At 43.0% G+C, this 19,347-nt stretch overlaps 1 non-coding gene across 1 annotated transcript; it reads left to right on the top strand.

Annotated features, from left to right (window-relative positions):
• The first annotated feature begins 4,288 nt into the window (after positions 1-4,288).
• Trnat-ugu (transfer RNA threonine (anticodon UGU)) lies at positions 4,289-4,363 on the top strand. The gene has a single exon. It is a non-coding gene; the product is annotated as a tRNA-Thr (tRNA).
• Positions 4,364-19,347: the final 14,984 nt, after the last annotated feature.

Raw genomic sequence — 19,347 nt, 5'->3', positions numbered from 1 at the left:
ATCTGCAGTCACCTGTGAGGTGGGATGAAGATCTGACAGCCGAAGACTGGCAAGCGGGAGTCTGTTGTTCGAGTCCAGGACACTGGCCTTCCCCCGCCGCGCCGCTCCGCTGGCCGACGCACAACACACGCGGCCGCTTGGAGAAGAGAAACACTGGGACGCCACATTCAAGGTATCACCATCCGATGCACGACTCCGCTCGCAATAATTAAACGGGGCACCTCGCGCTGCGCGTCTCCAGACAGCTGGGCGAGACGGCGACACGAGATACACACTGCCACGCGTAATCAGACGCCGCCGCCGCCGCCGCCGCCGCTGTCGCAGCAGAAGACTTCGCAAACGACACAGCTGCCGCTCTCCGAGCCAGAACATCGAGTAAGATACAGTTGTACAAATCTTCAATAAACGTTATCTTACGTAAAAATGAAGTTTCATTCGACCTCATACCCAAGCCAAGGAAGAATCCACCCTGCGCACATGTTGTTAAGAGAGAAAAATTAATTTATCTATTATTTTCACCCTGACATAATGCTTTAGAATGCTCATCCTGACAATTGACTTGCATCAAAAGAGAAAACCCAGTTACATTTAGTAGCAGAAATGTAACATAGTTCATAGTTCTAGGGGACTGATGACCTCAGATGTTATGTACCGTAGTGCTCAGAGCCATTCAAACCATAGTCAATGGCTCCCCAAAACCATGTCGCCTAGCGTAACATTGCAGTGCGTCTTCAAAACAATGGGCATCTCCTCCGGTTGCCACCATACTCGTAGATGACGAAATCCTGTCAGGTGTTGACAACGGTGTCTCGAACGAGTACGCCTCATCTCAGTGTCCTTCATAGCTGTTCACACCCCTTACCAGGGCTGGTAACAATACTAAACACGAACAACACTGATACACTCTTTCGGCCATTCTAATAAGCTTGCGCAAATGTCTTTTCAAGCAACCGTGCGGTTAAAGGCGCTGCAGTCTGGAACCGCAAGACCGCTACGGTCGCAGGTTCGAATCCTGCCTCGGGCATGGATGTTTGTGATGTCCTTAGGTTAGTTAGGTTTAACTAGTTCTAAGTTCTAGGGGACTAATGACCTCAGAAGTTGAGTCCCATAGTGCTCAGAGCCATTTGAACCATTTTTCAAGCAAAAATGTCATGCGATGTGAACCTTTTTTACGACAACCTACATGCAAATATGTTGTATATGCCGTAGTGGCTTAACAATCCTCCGTCTCTAGGCAATTACGTATTTTGTACTTAGACATCATACTAAGTCACTGGTAATCTCCTGCCACTTCCTTCACATTACGGTGTCTCTAACGGTCGAGCCGCACGTCGCCATCGTATTGCGTTACTCAATGTGAAATACATTTCATCTTCACCACAGGTAGAAAATTTCTGGATTATAGCTGTGATCAGAACATACAGGTTAGTAATTGCTAACAAGGGAACCTCCCAATCGCACCCCCCTCAGATTTAGTTATAAGTTGGCCCAGTGGATAGGCCTTGAAAAACTGTACACAGGTCAATCGAGAAAACAGGAAGAAGTTGTGTGGAACTATAAAGAAATAAGCAAAATATACAAACTGAGTAGTCCATGCGCAAGATATGCAACATCAAGGACAATGTGACCTCACGAGCGCCGTGGTCCTGTGGTTAGCGTGAGGAGCTGGGGAACGAGAGGTCATGGGTTCAAGTCTTCCCTCGAGCGAAAGATTATTTTTTTTATTTTCGCAAAGTTATGATCTGTCCGTTCGTTCATTGACGTCTCTGTTCACTGCAATAAGTTTAGTGTCTGTGTTTTGCGACCGCACCGCAAAACCGTGCGACTAGTAGACGAAAGGACGTGCCTCTCCAATGGGAACCGAAAGCATCTGATAGCAAGATCATAGATCAACCGATTCCTCCACAGGAAAACACGTCTGATATATTCTATACGACACTGGTGATGGCATGTGCGTCACATGACAGGAATATGTTGTTGACCCACCTAACTTGTACACTTGGCGAATGGGTAAAACAATTCTTCTACCTTGCCCGATTTAGATTTTCTTGTGGATGTAATAATCACTCCCAAAAAAGTGATGAAAACATAAGAGTTTGTCATATAAACTGTAACAAATGAATGCAACAGTTTCACAGTCGCACAATTTTCCCTGTGCTGTGTCAAAACATATGTTTTTCATACAACGTCCCCATACTACGGCGCAGTTACCTCGCATCGGACGAACAGATAATAATTGCCTGAAAATAAAAAATTAAACTTTTGACTCGAGGGGAGACTTGAACCAAGGACCTCTCCTTCCCCCGCTCCTCACGCTAACTACGGGACCACGACGCTCTGGGCTTCGGTTTCCCCTAGATGTTGCCTATGTTGCGCATGCACTACTCAGTTTGTATATTTTGCTTACTTTTTTTTCATAGTTCCACGCAACTTCTTCCTGTTTTCTCGATTGATCTGTGTTCAGTTTCCCAAGGCCTATCCACTGTGCCAACTTATAACTAAATCTGAGGGGGGTGCGATGGGGAGGTTCCCTTGTAAGAACAAATCGCTCGTCCGTTCCTCCGCATGCTTTCAAAGAAACGACAGTAAGTTTTCTGCTGTGGTTGCTGAGACAGCCAGCGTCTGATCACTTATGTATAAAAGTGTGGCTTTCCACAGAACATTTTCAGTTTTCAGAATCGTTAAGCTATGCTAAAATACTGGATCAAGAATGTCCACTGCATGCAGCTATGCTACTAGCAGAGTCGCTTGCACATTATTCACATGCATTGATCCGTTTATCACAGCTTTGTAACTTCAATACTATTCAAGTAACCACTTACTGATGACCACACTAAACACTTTGTGCTAAGAAATTTCTTCTTCTTCTTTGTGACACTTCATTAGTGGTGCCGTCAGATAGCGCTCACGGGTGTAAGCTTAATATACACTGACGTGACGCAAGGTCATGAGATTCCTCCTACTGTGGTGTAGAACCTTCTTTTGGCCGGTGTGCTGCAGCAACGTGACGTGACTTGTACTCAACAAATCGCTGAAGTCCCCTGCAGAAATATTGAGCCCTGCTTCCTCTACAGCTGACCATAACTGCGAATGTGTTGCGGTGCAAGATATTGTGCACGAACTGGCGCCTGTATTATGTCCCACAGATGTTCGCTAGGATTCATGTCGGGTAATCTGGATGGCCGAATTGTTCGCTCTAATTTTTTCAGAATGTTAGTAAAGCCGATCGCGAACAATTGTGGTCCAATGTCATGGTGCATTGTCAACCACAAAAATTCCATCGTTGTTTGGGAACATGAAGCTCATGAATGGTTGCAAATGGTCTCCAAGTACCCGAACATAACCATTACCATTCAATAAACGGTTCAGTTGGACTAGAGGACCAATTTCATTCCATGTAAACGCAGCCCACACCATTATGGAGTGACCACCAGCTTGCATAGTGCCTTGTTGACTACCTGAGCCCATGACTTCGTGGGGTCTGCGCCACACTCAGACCCTACCATTAGCTCTTACTAACTGATATCGGGTCTCATGCGACCATACCACGGTTTTACAGTTATCTAGTACCCAACAATTATGTATATATATGACGGTAGTATCTGTTCCCGAAAGAACAGTTACCGTGGATGACCATGCAGCTTTGCTAGAAATGAAATGATAATTAAATTGACACCCAATTGTAAACAGGCGTTGATGTACTTCACTGGGGACATGTTGAAAATGTGTGCCCCGACCGGGACTCGAACCCGGGATCTCCTGCTTACATGGCAGACGCCCTATCCATCTGAGTCACCGTGGGCACAGAGGATAGTGTGTCTGCAGGGACTTATCCCTTGCACGCTCCCCGTGAGATCCACATTCCCAACATGTCCACACCACCACATTCGTAGTGCGCCTAATAGATGTTTGCCCATCATACTCATTACTCGTGGCAGATTAATCTACCAAGTCCCGTACGAGTTCGGGCATAGCGTGTGCGTTCGCACAAGAAGGTCAATGGCCGGGAAGCCATATTTTAACTATATATGACGGTAGTATCTGTTCCCGAAAGAACAGTTACCGTGGATCACCATGCAACTTTTCTAGAAATGAAATGATAATTAAATTGACACCCTAGCTGCAAACATGCGTTGATGTACTTCATTGGGGACATGTTGAAAATGTGTGCCCCGACCGGGACTCGAACCCGGGATCTCCTGCTTACATGTGGTGTGGACATGTTGGGAATGTGGATCTCACGGGGAGCGTGCAAGGGATAAGTCCCTGCAGACGCACTATCCTCTGTGCCCACGGTGGCTCAGATGGATAGAGCGTCTGCCATGTAAGCAGGAGATCCCGGGTTCGAGTCCCGGTTGGGGCACTCATTTTCAACATGTCCCCAATGAAGTACATCAACGCCTGTTTGCAGCTAGGGTGTCCATTTAATTATCATTTCATTTCCAACAATTATGGTCAACAGCCCAGTTCAAATGGTTCTGAGCACTATGGGACTCAACTACTGAGGTCATTAGTCCCCTAGAACTTAGAACTAGTTAAACCTAACTAACCTAAGGACATCACAAACATCCATGCCCGAGGCAGGATTCGAACCTGCGACCATAGCGGTCTTGCGGTTCCAGACTGCAGCGCCTTTAACCGCACGGCCACTTCGGCCGGCAACAGCCCGGGAGAGGCTCTGCAGGCAATGTCAAAAAATGGTGCAAATGGCTCTGAGCACTATGGGACTTAACAGCTATGGTCATCAGTCCCCTAGAACTTAGAACTACTTAACATAAATAACCTAAGGACATCACACAACACCCAGTCATCACGAGGCAGAGAAAATCCCTGACTCCGCCGGGAATCGAACCCGGGAAACAGGCAATGTCGTGGTATCAGCAAAGGTAATTGCGTCGTCCGCTGGTATTGCCCATTAACGCCAAATTTCGCAACAGTGTACCTCCAACATTCATGTCAGCAGTTATTTCAAGCAGTGTTCCTTGTCTGTTAGCACTGACAACTCTACGCAAACACTGCTGCTCTCGGTTGTTAAGTGGAGGTCATCCCCGTGGTGAGATATAGTACCTGAAATCTGGTATCCTAAGCACAATCTGGACATTGTGAATCTCGAAATATTGAATTTCTTAACGATTTCCCAACTGGAATGTCTCAAGTGTCTTGCTCCAGTTACCACCTGCTTTCAAAGTGTGTTAATTCTTGTCGTCCAGCCATAATGACATCGGAAACTTTTTCACATGAATCACCTGTGTCCAAATGACGGTGCCACCAAAGCACAGCCATTTTGTACCTTCTGTACAACAATACTCCAACTATGTAATTTGTAACGTCAGTGTATGAGAGGGTTTTTCAATTCAGGGGATATTTCAGGTTATACATTTGCACGTATTCCTAGTTTAGTACACTACTGGCCATTAAAACTGCTACACCGAGAAGAAATGCAGATGATAAACTAGTATTCATTGGACAAATATATTATACAAGAACTGACATGTCATTACATTTTCACGCAATCTGGGTGCATAGATCCTGAGAAATCAGTATCCAGAACTACCATCTCTGGCCGTAATAACGGCCTTGATATGCCTGGGCATTGAGTCACACAGAGCTTGGATGGCGTGTACAGGTACAACTGTCCATGCAGCTTCAACACGATACCACATTTCATCACGAGTAGTGACTGGCGTATTGTGACGAGCCAGTTGCTCGGCCACCATTGACCAGACGTTTTAAATTGATGATATATCTGGAGAATGTGCTAGCCAGGGCAGCAGTCGCACATTTTCTGTATCCAGAAAGGTCCGTACAGGACCTGCAACATGCGGTCGTGTATTATTCTGCTGAAATGTAGGGTTTCGCAGGGATCGAATGTAGGGTAGATCCAAGGGTCGTAACACATCTGAAATGTAACGTCCGCTGTTCAAAGTGCCGTCAGTGCGAAGAAGAGGTGACCGAGACGTGTAACCAATGGTACCCCATACCATCACGCCGGGTGATACGCCAGTAGGGCAATGCTGAATACACGCTTCCAATGTGAGTTCACCGCGATGTCGCCAAACACGGATGCGACCATCATGATGCTGTAAACATCCGAGCTCCGAGCTGATAGTCCATGCTGCTGCAAACGTCATCGAACTGTTCGTGCAGATGGTTGTTGTCTTGCAAACGTTCACATCTGTTGACTCAGGGAACGAGACGTGGCTGCACGATCCGTTACAGCCATGCGGATAAGATGCCTGTCATCTCGACTGCAAGTGATACGAGGCCGTTGGGATCCAGCACGGCGTTCCGTATTACCCTCCTGAACCCAGGGATGCCATATTCTGCTAACAGTCATTGGATCTCGACCAACGTAAGCAGCAATGTCGCGATACGATAAACCGCAATCGTGATAGGCTACAATCCGACCTTTATCAAAGTCGGAAACTTGTTGGTACGCATTTCTCCTCCTTACACGAGGAATCACAACGTTTCACCAGGCAACGCCGGTCAACTGCTGTGTATGAGAAATCGGTTGGAAACTTTCCTCATGTCAGCACGTTGTAGGTGTCGCCACTGGCGCCAACCTTGTGTGAATGGCTCTGAGAACTATGGGACTTAACAGCTATGGTCATCAGTCCCCTAGAACTTAGAACTACTTAAACCTAATTAACCTAAGGACATCACACAACACCCAGTCATCACGCCAACCTTGTGTGAATGCTCTGAAAAGCAAATCATTTGCATATCACAGCATTTTCTTCCTGTCGATTAAATTTCACGTCTGTAGCACGTCATCTTCGTGGTGTAGCAATTTTAATGGCCAGTAATGTAGAGATAACGGGAGCCTTGCATCATTTTCAAACGATAAAGCTGTACAGTATTTGAAACCCTGGAAGCACAAACTAGGACGGACGGTGGATGTTACAGTCATTCAGAAATGATGAGAATGTGTATCTGTATATAGCATGTTTGCTGACGGGTGATATATTTCCGACAACCCTGTGCGAGTTCAACAAACAGTCCAGCGGCGTACTCGCGAGTTTTGTATATACGAGTCCGAAACAGCGTGCTGTATTTCATTACGTGCCCTGCATTATTCAGAGTCTTTTTCTAAGCTTTTGTTGACTTTGCCGCACGGACGCTGTCGGTTGAGGACTGGTCGCTATTGACCCGCACCTAACTGCGCCTACAACTCGAAGCTCCTCCTCTCCTCCGTCCCTGCGGCAGACTCCTCCACATCGGCGAGGGTTCGCCTCGCAGTTGGAGAACGCTCGCAGATTTATATCCCCAGGCTGCATTAATCATAAACGGGCCATAAATTCAGCTCTCGAATTTTCCTCCCCTGCAAACGGTATTAATGACTATACAATTGCTCATCATATCCTGCTGCGCGTTCGGATGAAAACAGATATAGTTGCCATCGATCGGCGTAAATCACCGAACTGAGCCGATCGTGACGTCACCGGGCAAGCTTCCGGTGTGGACGTTGCCACACACTGCACGTTAGTGAATGCCATCTACCAATCCGTCACCTGTCCTGTGTAAGCAGCAGTAGCGCCATCAACCGATGCGATGAACTTACCCGCCCTACACACTCCGCTCTGCCGTGTGATCTTTAGTTTTGACTAAATATTTTTGCAATATAGGAAACTCTTTCTTCTCTGCAATTTTGTCATATGATAACATGATGGAGACCGTGGCTATTATTTGAACACAAATGTTGATGGTGTTAGGACAGCAACCAGCCACAAATTCACTTTCAGTTCCTCTATTCAAAGGGTACCGTTACCGGTTTCGACTCGTTGTGATTCATCTTCAGACGGTTTACACGCTTTCCTTTTGACATGTGGTGTGTTTTTTTTACAGATTAATTGTCCTAAAATATAAATAATACATAGTTATAAATACGCCAAACACAGATGGTTGGCCGGCCGGGGTGGCCGTGCGGTTCTAGGCGCTACAGTCTGGAACCGCGAGACCGCTACGGTCGCAGGTTCGAATCCTGCTTCGGGCATGGATGTGTGTGATGTCCTTAGGTTAGTTAGGTTTAATTAGTTGTAAGTTCTAGGTGACTGATGATCTCAGAAGTTAAGTCCCATAGTGCTCAGAGCCATTTGAACCATTTTGAACAGATGGTTGCGTTACAGATGCCGGCCGGTGTGGCCAAGCGGTTAAAGGCGCTACAGTCTGGAACCGCGTGACCGCTACGGTCGCAGGTTCGAATCCTGCCTCGGGCGTGGATGTGTGTGATGTCCTTAGGTTAGTTAGGTTTAAGTAGTTCTAAGTTCTAGGGGACTGATGACCACAGCAGTTAAGTCCCATAGTGCTCAGAGCCATTTTTTTGCGTTACAGATTTTCGTTGCATGTGACTTCCGTGAAATGTCGGTTTGGAGTGTTTGTTTTCATAACATTCGTCCAACAGATGTGAATACATTCCCACTGCTTTCTTATAGTTGCACACGTAAATTTTTCTCACTGAACACTTTAGATTTGTCCCTGAAAAGAAGAAACGGAATTACACTCACACAAAAATAGCACCCCAGACTATATCCTTAACAAACAGAGTTAGCTAACACCCCTGTCCTGAAAAATTTCCAAAAATTATTTTCCAACCTCCAAAGCAAATAATGTTAATACGCCCATCTGCAGATCAAGTAGCAAATTTATATGTTACTATAGTTCTCATGATGGAAATGTAATTAAATAATGTACTATTTTACCTACACAGTACTAAATAAATGTAATTAATGTAGCAGTATCAACTCAAAAAATCAATGTCTCTGTACTAGTGTAAAAGACATTTCGGTTGCATAAGTGAATATATGATCCTTTCCAAACATAGGACATTTTCAAATGTTACGATATATCATAGCATCTTTGATACTCATATGTTTGTAAGCTCCTTGTATGTATCGAAACATGTGGTGCATAGTAGAAATCTTCTCGGTGACAAATCTAAAGTGCTCAGTGAGAAAAATTTACGTGTGCGACAACAAGAATGCAGTGGGAATGTATTCACATCTGTTGGACGAATGTTATGAAAACAAATACTCCAAACCGACATTTCACGTAAGTCACATGCAAGGAAGATCTGTAACGCAACCATTTGTGTATGGCGTACTTATAATTATGTATTATTTATATTTTAGGACAATTAATCTGTAAAAAACACACCACATGTCATAATGAATGCGTGTAAACAGTCTGAAGATGAATCACAACGATTCGAAACCGGTAACGGTACCCTCTGAATAAAGGAACTGAAAGTAAATTTGTGGCTGGTTGCTGTCCTAACACCATCAACATTAGTCTTCCTTTTCTTCCAGTCTTCTGATTGGTCTGATGCGGTCCGCCACGAATTACTCTCCTGTACTAACCTCTCCATCTGATAGTAGCACCACACCCAACGTCTTCAGTTATTTGTTGTATGTTTTTCAGTATTTAGATTACAGTCGTAGGTTGCGCAAGATTCTTTATTAACTCAAGAGCGACGCGATAGGGTATAATCAAGCTATGTTAAAAAATCAGAAATTTTCTGCCAAACAGCATCCGTCAAGAAGGTATGATACGGAATAAAAGGTACTAAAAGGCAACAGCATGGAGGCGACGGCAGGCATAGCAGCGCATATCATGCAGGTGTATGCACTATGTTAACAAGCACGGGCCTTAGCGTCCATTTTAATGTGGGCCGTTTTCAGTCAGCGCGCGAAGTCCTGTTCTGCGCAGCTACGCCTGTTGTTGTCACCGTGCGGTTGCTTTTTAGTACGTTTTATTCATTATCATACAGTCTTTACTGATTTTTTTTTTTTGCAGAAAATTCCTGAGTTTTTTTACATGGCTTGATGATGTCCCATCCAGACGAAACGCGTCGTTCAGCAACATACGACCGTTTTCCTTAATTAGTAGCAGTAGAAGGTTAGTGTACGACCATGCCAAGACGGAATGGAATAATTTGTACGTATTCCGGTCTCTGTTCTCCCCTACGGTTTTTACTCTACGGCTCCCTCCAATAACACGAAAGTTATTCCCTGGTTTCTTAACACATGTCCTCCTATCTTGTCCCTTCTTGTTAGTATTTCCCATACATCCCTTTCTTCGCCGATTCTGAGGAAAACCACCTCATTCTTTCCCGAATCAGCCCATCTAATTTCCAGCATTCACCTCTAGCAGCACGACTCGAGTGCTTCGATTCTCTTTTGCTCCAGTTTTCCCACGGTCCGTAATTCACTACCACACGGTTCTGTGCTCCAAACGTACATTCTCATTAATTTCTTCCTCAAATTAAGGAGTATGTTTGATACTAGAAGACTTCTTTCGACTGAATATGCCCTACCTGCCTGTCCTAGTCTGCTTTTTGCGCTCTCTTCGCTTCATCCGTCACAGAATGTATTGCTTCCATGGTAACAGAGGTCTTTAACTTTATATACTTTGTGTTCAGCGATTCTGATATTAAGTTTGTCGCTATTTTAATTTCTGCTGCATCTAATTACTTTCATCTTTCTTCTGGTTGCTAACAATCCATTTTCTGAACTCATTACACTGTTCATTACGTTCAAAAGATTTTGTAATTCATCTTCACCTACACTGAGGATAAGAATGTCATCACAGTATCTTGTCAGTCATATCCTCTCTCAGTCCCGCTCTTGAATCTTCTTTTATTTTTGTCACAGCTTCTTCGTTGTATAGATTGAAGAACAGTAGGCGGTGAAAGACTATGCATCCCACTCTTGCGCCGTCTTTAATACGACCGGGCATTTAGTTCTTTCTCTCACTTCCTTTATTCCTTTTAGTACTTGCCCACAGTATACATTACCAATCTTTCCTTATTGCTTATATCTATTTTTCTCAGAATTTCATCATCTTGCTCCATTTGACTCCTCCAAAGCTCTTTTAAACTCTGATTCTAATACTGGATCCCATGCCTCTTCTAAATCCACTCTTGCTTCTTCTTATATCACATTAGACAAAAGACCTCCCCCACCCCCAACCCCTATAGCGCCCTTCATTGAATTCCCCTTCCACCTATTCGCTCTCTTGTCTGCATTTAACAGTGGAATTCCAATTGCAGTCTTAATGTTAACACCCTTGCTTTTAATTTCACCGATGGCTTTGACTTTCCTCTATGTTGAGTCAGTCCTTCCAACAATATCTTTTTCAATTCTTTCACATTTTTAATGCAGCCATTTCGTCTTAGTTTTCCTGCCCACAGCGACTTGTATTTCTATGTTCCAGAACTTCCCTGAACATTTTTGTGCTTCATTCTTTCATCGATGAACTGGAGTATTTCTTCCGTTCCTATGCTTGTTTCGCTGTTACGTTCTTTGATCCTATGTTTTTGTTTCCTACTTCTGCCGTTACCATTTTTAGAGATGTTCATTCCTCTTCAACTGTACTGCCTACAGAGCTATTCCTTATTGCTATATCTATAGCCTTAGAGAGCTCCAGCATACCTCTTCATTTCTTAGTACTCCCGTATCCCACTTCTCTGCGTATTGATTTTTCCGACTAATCTCTTAAACTTCAGCCTACTCTTCATCACTACTACATTATGATGTGAGTCTGTACCTACTCCTGGGTACGTCTTACAATGCAGTATCTGGTTTCGGAATCTCTGTCTACCCATGATGTAATCTAAATGAAATCTTCCCGATTCAGCCGGCGTTTTCAAAGTATACCTCCTCTTCTTGTGACTCTTGAACAGAGTATTCGCTATTGTTGTTGTTGAGGTCTTCAGTGGTCTTCAGTACAAAAAAACTGGTTTGTTGCACCTCTCCATGCTAGTCTATCCTGTGCAAGCCTCTTCCTTCTTCATCTCCGAGTAACTACTGCAATGTACATCCTCCTTAATTTGCTTAGTGTATTCATCTCCTGGTCTCTTTTTACCTCCCACGCTTCCCTCCAATACTAAATTAGTGATCCATTGACGCCTCAGAACATGTCCTATCAACCTATCCCTTCTTGCACTCAAGTTGTGCCACAAATTCCTCTTCTCCCCAGTTACATTCAGTACGTCCTCATTAGTTACGTGATCTACCACCTAAACTTCAGCAATCATCTGTAGCACCACATGTCAGACGTCAAAAGCAGAATATGAAAAGATAGAGAAAGTATATGAGGGTAATTAAAGGGTAATACTATACATAAAGAGAGATGCCGCCTACGGGAAAATTAAAGAGATCCTTGGTTAAAAGAGAACCACCTGTATGAATATCGAGAGCTCAGAGGGAAAACCAGTCCTACGCAAATAAGGGAAAGCAGAAAGTGAAAGAGGTATATAGAGGGTCTATATAAGGACGATGTAGTTGAGGACAAAATTACGGAAATGAAAGAGGAAGTAGATGAAGAATAGATGGGAGATATGATATTGCGTGAAGAATCTGACAAAGCATTGAAAGCTCTGAGTCGAAACAAGGACCCGGGAGCAGACAACATTCCTTTAGAACTACTGATACTCTTGGGAGAGCCAGCCAAGACAAAACTCTTCCATCTGGTGAGAAATATATAGGAGATAGGGGAAATACCCTCATACTTCAAGAAGAATATAATAATTCCAATTCCAGAGAAAGCAGCTGATGACAGGTGTGAGAATTACCGAATAATCAGTTTAATAAGTCACAGTTCTAAATACTAACACGAATTCTACACAGACGAATGGAAAAACTGGTAGAAGCCAACGTCGGGGAAGATCCGTTTGGATTCCGTAGAAATTTAGGAGGATGCGAGGCTATACTGACCCTAAGACTTATCTTAGAACTGTTTATCTTCCATGTTTCACTTACATACATGGCTACACTCCATACAAACACTTTCAGAAAGAACTTTCTGCCACTTAAATCTATACTCAATGTTCACAAATTTCTCTTCTTTAGAAACGCTTTTCTTGCCATTGCCAGTCTACATTTTATATCATCCCTACTTCGATCATCTTCAGTTGTTTTGCTCCCCAAATAGCAAAACTCGTCTACTACTTTAAGTGTCACATTTCCTAATCTCATTCCCTCAGCATCACCTGATTTAATTCATTTATATTCCATTATCATTGTTTTGCTTTTGTCGATGTCCATCTTGCGAGGTGCCGGGGCTAGCAGTGTATTTAACACTAAATTCTTCTCAAATCTTCATATGGAAATGATGGTTTAAGCCTCCCCTTTTCTAACTCCTACTTTTGCTGTTGCACATGGATTAAGAAGAAACGCCAACTGACTGTAATCGACTCTGCAAGTGGAGTAGAAAAGAGTTTGGCACCTGCAATAATTTAATTGGATAGAAACTAAGGAAAGTTTCATTAACGTAGTGAGAAATGAAAGGGTTGCTCCACCGATTAACAGAATGAAAGTTCCGTCCACAATAACAATTTGATTTATTATGACTAAACTCAAAATAATAAACAAAACACACGAAACATTTACAATACATCAGTTTGGATACTCAAATAAAGGTGAAATTGTCCATAAACTAGATTGTGACATTTATGACCAAGTGGTATGTGGAGCCAATTCCTTGCAACTCAAATCTTAAGAGAAACGCCCAGCCAATCCAGCATTAATTGCTGCTACAGTAGTGATAACTCAGACAATGAACACCCAAGACAGAACAAAGTTAGAAAAGACGAACAGGCGCACTCTGCTGAGCTCTGATTATCACCTAGCAAAACTGCCTGCTTTGCCGGTGCTGCGGATGTACATTACCAAGCTGTCTTCTTAAGTGCAAGGACACGATCTGGCATACCGGAGGCGATGGCTGGTTGCTTCAACGTCCCATCGTAGAGATGATAATGTCGTGAGTATAGCCCGAAACAAATTCTCCTGGTCTGGTTCTTCCAGACTAAAGACATCCTAGCAACACAAATACGCCTCTGAGGGAGACGAAGAAGGCCCGCCATACAATCACTGATGGTACAGTGATTGATTTTAACAAGCGAAGTCACACAGTAACTCCGATACAGTCAACTTTAGCCAAAACTGCCCAAGACAGACAACATAGGCCGCTTGTACGCAGAACGCTCAATTGCCAGCTGTACTCGGAAAGTTACGTTGAAGTCAAAACTTCAGCAACTTTGTCAAACAGTTAAAATCAAATAAAAGTATATTAGACGGTCAACGGAAGGCAGGCTGTCCAGAGCAGCGAGAGCTCAGTCTTGTAACCTACTCCGACCGAAAGGCGAGAGTAGACCCTCTCAAGAGCACCAGTACAAGCCGAACACAGAACATTCCCGACCCCACGACAGTGGCCGTAGTTAAACGTTCCAATCAGCAACTCGAAAACCGGTGGAAAATTCCACTCCATTGCCGGCGCACTACTAGTCCACCAATGGAGATCCTTGGCGCCAATTTCTGCGCCGATTTTGCTACGTCACGGAGCTATGCCCTGAGCAAGCCAATCTCTTCTCCGTGGATTTTAATTCCTACTCCAAATTTTTTCTTTTGTTTCCTTCACTGCTTGCTCAATATACAGATTGAATAATCGGGAACAGGCTACAACCCTGTCTCATTCCCTTCCCAACCACTGCTTCGCTTTCGTGCCCTTCGACTCTTAAAACTGCCCACTGATTCCTGTACTAATTATAAATAGTCTTTCGCTCTCTGTATTTTACCCCTGCCACCTTCAGCATTTGAAAGAGAGTATTCCAGTCATCATTGTCAAACGCTTCCTCTAAGTCTAGGAATGCTATAAATGTAGGTTGTCTTTCCTTAACTTCTCTTCGAAGATAAGTCTTACGGTCAGTATAGCCTCGCATCCTCCTACATTTCTATGGAATCCAAACGGATCTCCCTGAGGTTGGCTTCTACCAGTTTTTCCATTCGTCTGTATAGAATTCGTGTTAGTATTTTGCATCCGTGACTTATTAAACTGATTATTCGGTAATTCTCACACCTGTCATCAGCTGCTTTATTTGGAATTGGAATTATTATATTCTTCTTGAAGTCTGATGGTATTTCGCCTGTCTCATATATATTTATCACCAGATGGAAGAGTTTTGTCATGGCTAGCTCTCCCAAGAGTATCAATAGCTCTAACGGAATGTTGTCTGCTCCTGGGGCCTTGTTTCGTTCAGAGCGTTCAATGCTTTGTCAAATTCTTCACGCAGTATCACATCTCCCATCTCATCTTCATCTGCTTCCTCTTCCATTTCCGTAACATTCCCCTCAACTACATCGCCCTTGTATGGACCCTTTATTTATCTCTTCCACTTTCTGCTTTCCCTTCTTTGCTAAGGACTGGTTTTCCCTCTGAGCTCTCGATATTCATACAGGTGGTTCTCTTTTCTCCAAGGCTCTCTTTAATTTTCCTGTAGGCGGCATCTCTCTTTATGTACAGTATTACCCTTTCATTATCCTCATATATCGTACATTCTCTATCTCTTATCTGCTTGGGTTCGGACCTAAGAGGACGTTGTTGTGAAAAGCTCATCTTGCTGTACCAGCTGATAATGTAAGTTGTACTTAAAACCCGAAAAATGTAATGGTTATTTTGTCAAAAGAATTTCTGTTCGTGGTCAATCAATTGTAGTCTGATACCTGGATTGTCTTAAGTAGATATGGGCCTTAACAAAGAATTTTCATTGTTAGGCGCCATCTTAGAAAACTCTTTAACATTTTTCTTTTTGCTCATCTACGAGACATGACTTTGGTCAGGACAACTAACTTCATTTGAGATGCTACGAGACCGGAGGCAGCTACTAATAATTTAACAATTTTACTTACAGATTTTCTTTATGTAACGAGAAAACATCCCAGGTAGAAAAGGTCTGGTCACAGGATTCCAGTTCCATTATAGGATTTCATTTGTGGATGCTACTCTTGTTATCTGATATTGGGGAATCGAGACTAAACCACGAGGTTAAGTTACGTATTGCAGCAGTGTACATCGAACAGACTTGGTATATGTTCTCTGGTGCAATAAGCACACTACTTCTCACGAGCCTGGAATAATATCTGTAGCGTTGGGTGAATAAGAATAGGACAGTTAATTATCGACTATTACGTAACTACCCTGCGAACTGAGCTAGTTTACAGAGTGCTTATACACGACGGGATAAATTAAAAAACATATTACACTGTTAATAATATTCCTACATTAGTTCTTTCTCTTTTATGCTGAGCCATTGCAATAATTTGTGTTTCTTTTTTATATAAGTCACGGGTCATGTTCATTCTATTGCATTAGACTGATGGCATAAAAAAGAGTCACAAATAATTTTTATTTTATTACATTACAACATTCTAGGAATATCTCGGGATTCTGATACTAAATTTTATGCGTATTCTGTTCAAAGAAGCGTCAGAAGTGTATCCTCTGAGCCTACGCACCTGGTGGAACAATGGTATCAGCATCACACCATGCTTTCCAGTACTTTGCTTACAAGACCAGCCACGCATGTGTATAGGCTAGCCAATAGCAGGCATGAAAAAGGCGCCATGTGGTACTTGCTGTCCATGTCTCGGCGTGCACAGCATAATCTGATTCTTATCTTGCACTCCATCTCCGATACACAGCTTTGTGCCGCCTACTTGTCTCTCTAGCCTCCCAGGTTTCTACAGAGCAGATGGCTTAGTCTCTGACAGTTCTTTTTGACCACCCACTACCTAATTTCTGCGTGAACTGCCTTCTCTCACCTATGCTGGCAGGCATAATCTCAATGCGAAATGGGCAAGCCTTTTGTATCCCAAATACTTAATAGTATATCAGAATTTATATTCTGCTATTAATTTCAAAAAATCGCTCCCAATGGTAATCTTCATCCATCCTGGCCAAGCTCAGCTTCTACACCTGCACTCTGTCTCCTCGCCCTTCAGTAGTTGATTGTATCACGGCGCTATACGGCAGTATTGCTTTTCCTGGTTTCTAATTGGCCAAAACTCTCGGAATGTTGCGCATGGTATCCCTTGCGGATATGATTTTGCATGTACTGTCGTGGGCAAAACGAGTGAGACCCCTCACCTTTTCGTTCTGCTGATCCGCACAGCTTTAAAGTCTGTAGCACAGGTTTTCTTATTGGTAACGCCACGTAGCGCTCGGTACGAAAATCACTGGCTGTGCTGTGTGCAGTCTGTGGCTAGTTTGCATTGTTGTCTGCCATTGTAGTGTTGGGCAGCTGGATGTGAACAGCGCGAAGCGTTGCGCAGTTGGAGGTGAGCCGCCAGCGGTGGTGGATGTGGGGAAGTGAGATGGCGGATTTTTGAGAATGGATAATCTGGAGGTGTGTCCATCAGAAACAGTACATTTGTAAGAATGGATGTCATGAACTGATATATATATTATGACTATTAAGGTAAATACATTGTTTGTTCTCTATTAAAATCTTTCATTTGCTAACTATGCCTATCAGTAGTTAGTGGCTTCTGTAGTTTGAATCTTTTATTTAGCTGGCAGTTGTGGCGCTCGCTGTATTGCAGTAGTTCGAGTAACGAAGATTTTTGTGAGATAAGTGATTTGTGAAACGTATACGTTAATTTAGTCAGGGCCATTCTCTTGTAGGGATTATTGAAAGTCAGATTGCGTTGCGCCAAAAATATTGTGTGTCAGTTTAAGCACAGTCTTGTACAATTTTCTAAGGGGACGTTTCAACCGCAGGAAGTGCGATACGTTTCCACTTATTATGTCTACCCGTACTTGAGGTAAACGGGTTTTAAGGGTGGGTGGACAGATGGACGGTCAAGAAAGTGAGATTAGTTCCATTTTTATCGATTTACGTAACGGAATCCTAACAACGAAGATAGTTACCACAGTTACTGAAGATTAGGGCCGCACAATAATTTCCCCTACTCTTTATTGGAAATGTTCCAGTTGCAGTCGATACATCAGCATACTAATCGTAGCTACGCTTTCGATCCAAATCACGTTTAAAGGAATGCAAATAAAATCCATTTGTCTATACACGTGGTAATTCAGATCCCACTATTAATGCCACCGCGTTTTAAATGTGCGAGCATTCCCATTACTAGCTACGTTAAGGAACACTTCGGCTAATGAACATTTTCTGGCTGTGGCACGGCTAATGGAGAATTCGAAACATAGTATAATACGTTTGGCAGCTACGTCTCCGTTTATTTCCTGGGGTGGTGCAGAATTATCTTACTAAATTTACTCACTAATAACAGTTTTTTGTTATTTCGATAAACATCCCGAATGATTATCACATAAGCGATGACATAAAGGTAGAAAAATCATGTTTTTGAGTCCAGAAAACTCTATGTAACAGAAAATGCAGATCATTTTGCCATTTTCATTACCAAATTGCCGGCTTATTCATGTCTGGGGTAATAATAGAGTGCTGTTTGCCTGGGTTGTCTGCTAGCGTAGTGAAAGGTGTTTGCTACTTCAAGGGAGGTCTGGTTTGTTTCCGATTCTAATCTCGATGGGGGCAGATAGACTATCAGTAAAGGAATTTTAAGAAATTCTCGTGCCCCCAATACGTTTTATTGCTGCCTTTATTCTGTACCGGCGCCCTGTGGATGTCGATATGAAACTCTTGTAGAATTTCATACATGCTACTGCCTGCTTTTTCCGCTTCTGTCAATAATTGAATTGACTTAAGTGTGGCACTGAATGATTTTTAACTGAATTTCGTTATGAATCTTCACTCATTGCTAAATTTGCACACTTTCATGGTAGGTCAGCAACGGTAATCCAGTATGACTGGCCTGAACGTTGACACAGACCATTTCGGGGCCGAATGCGCATAATATTTTGCTAATTCGAACGATCTGGGGTACTTTGTCTTACTAAAACAGTTATGTTATCTCGATAAGCTGAAATTCATTTTTATTAGTACAGTTCATACTAATTAGAATTTCTTCTTTCATTTATATCTTATATTTAGGTGTTGTGGTTAACACACTAATCAGTATTAATATAGTCTTACACATGGTTCAAAACTTTCTGACAAAATTCGGATAGTTTTTCAATTTCATGCCTGTGCATACTATGTTGGTAGCACTTCGTCGCTTTGCCTGTTATGCTGTGTAGCAGACTTTACAGCTGTGCGGATTAGCATAACGAAAAGGGGAGTGGTCTCGCTCGTTTTGTCCTCGACTGTATATGACTTTTGTGGACTGTGTCCAAAGTGATAAACGAACAGTGAATGGGTATTAACAGTGAACTGGTATGAACAGTAACTTCGTGACTTTGAATAGCATGAAGAGCGTCATTGTGCAATTATGAAGCAATTATAGACGTTGTGAACTGTAGAGCATTGATTCTTAGCGAACTACAGATTGTTATCTGTGACAGTGTTAATTGTTGTTCAATATACAGTGTTGATTAGTGACGGTATTACAGTATAGATTTAGGCAGTGAATTCAATGCATGTTATATTGGTGCATGCTGTGTATAACTTCGTTGACAATGGTGAGGAGGGGCAGG

Source organism: Schistocerca nitens, chromosome 7, assembly GCF_023898315.1.
Source record: "Schistocerca nitens isolate TAMUIC-IGC-003100 chromosome 7, iqSchNite1.1, whole genome shotgun sequence".
NCBI classification, from domain to species: domain Eukaryota; kingdom Metazoa; phylum Arthropoda; class Insecta; order Orthoptera; family Acrididae; genus Schistocerca; species Schistocerca nitens.
The sequence above is the reverse complement of the archived record's forward strand: the minus strand, read 5'-3'. Positions and strand labels throughout refer to the sequence as shown.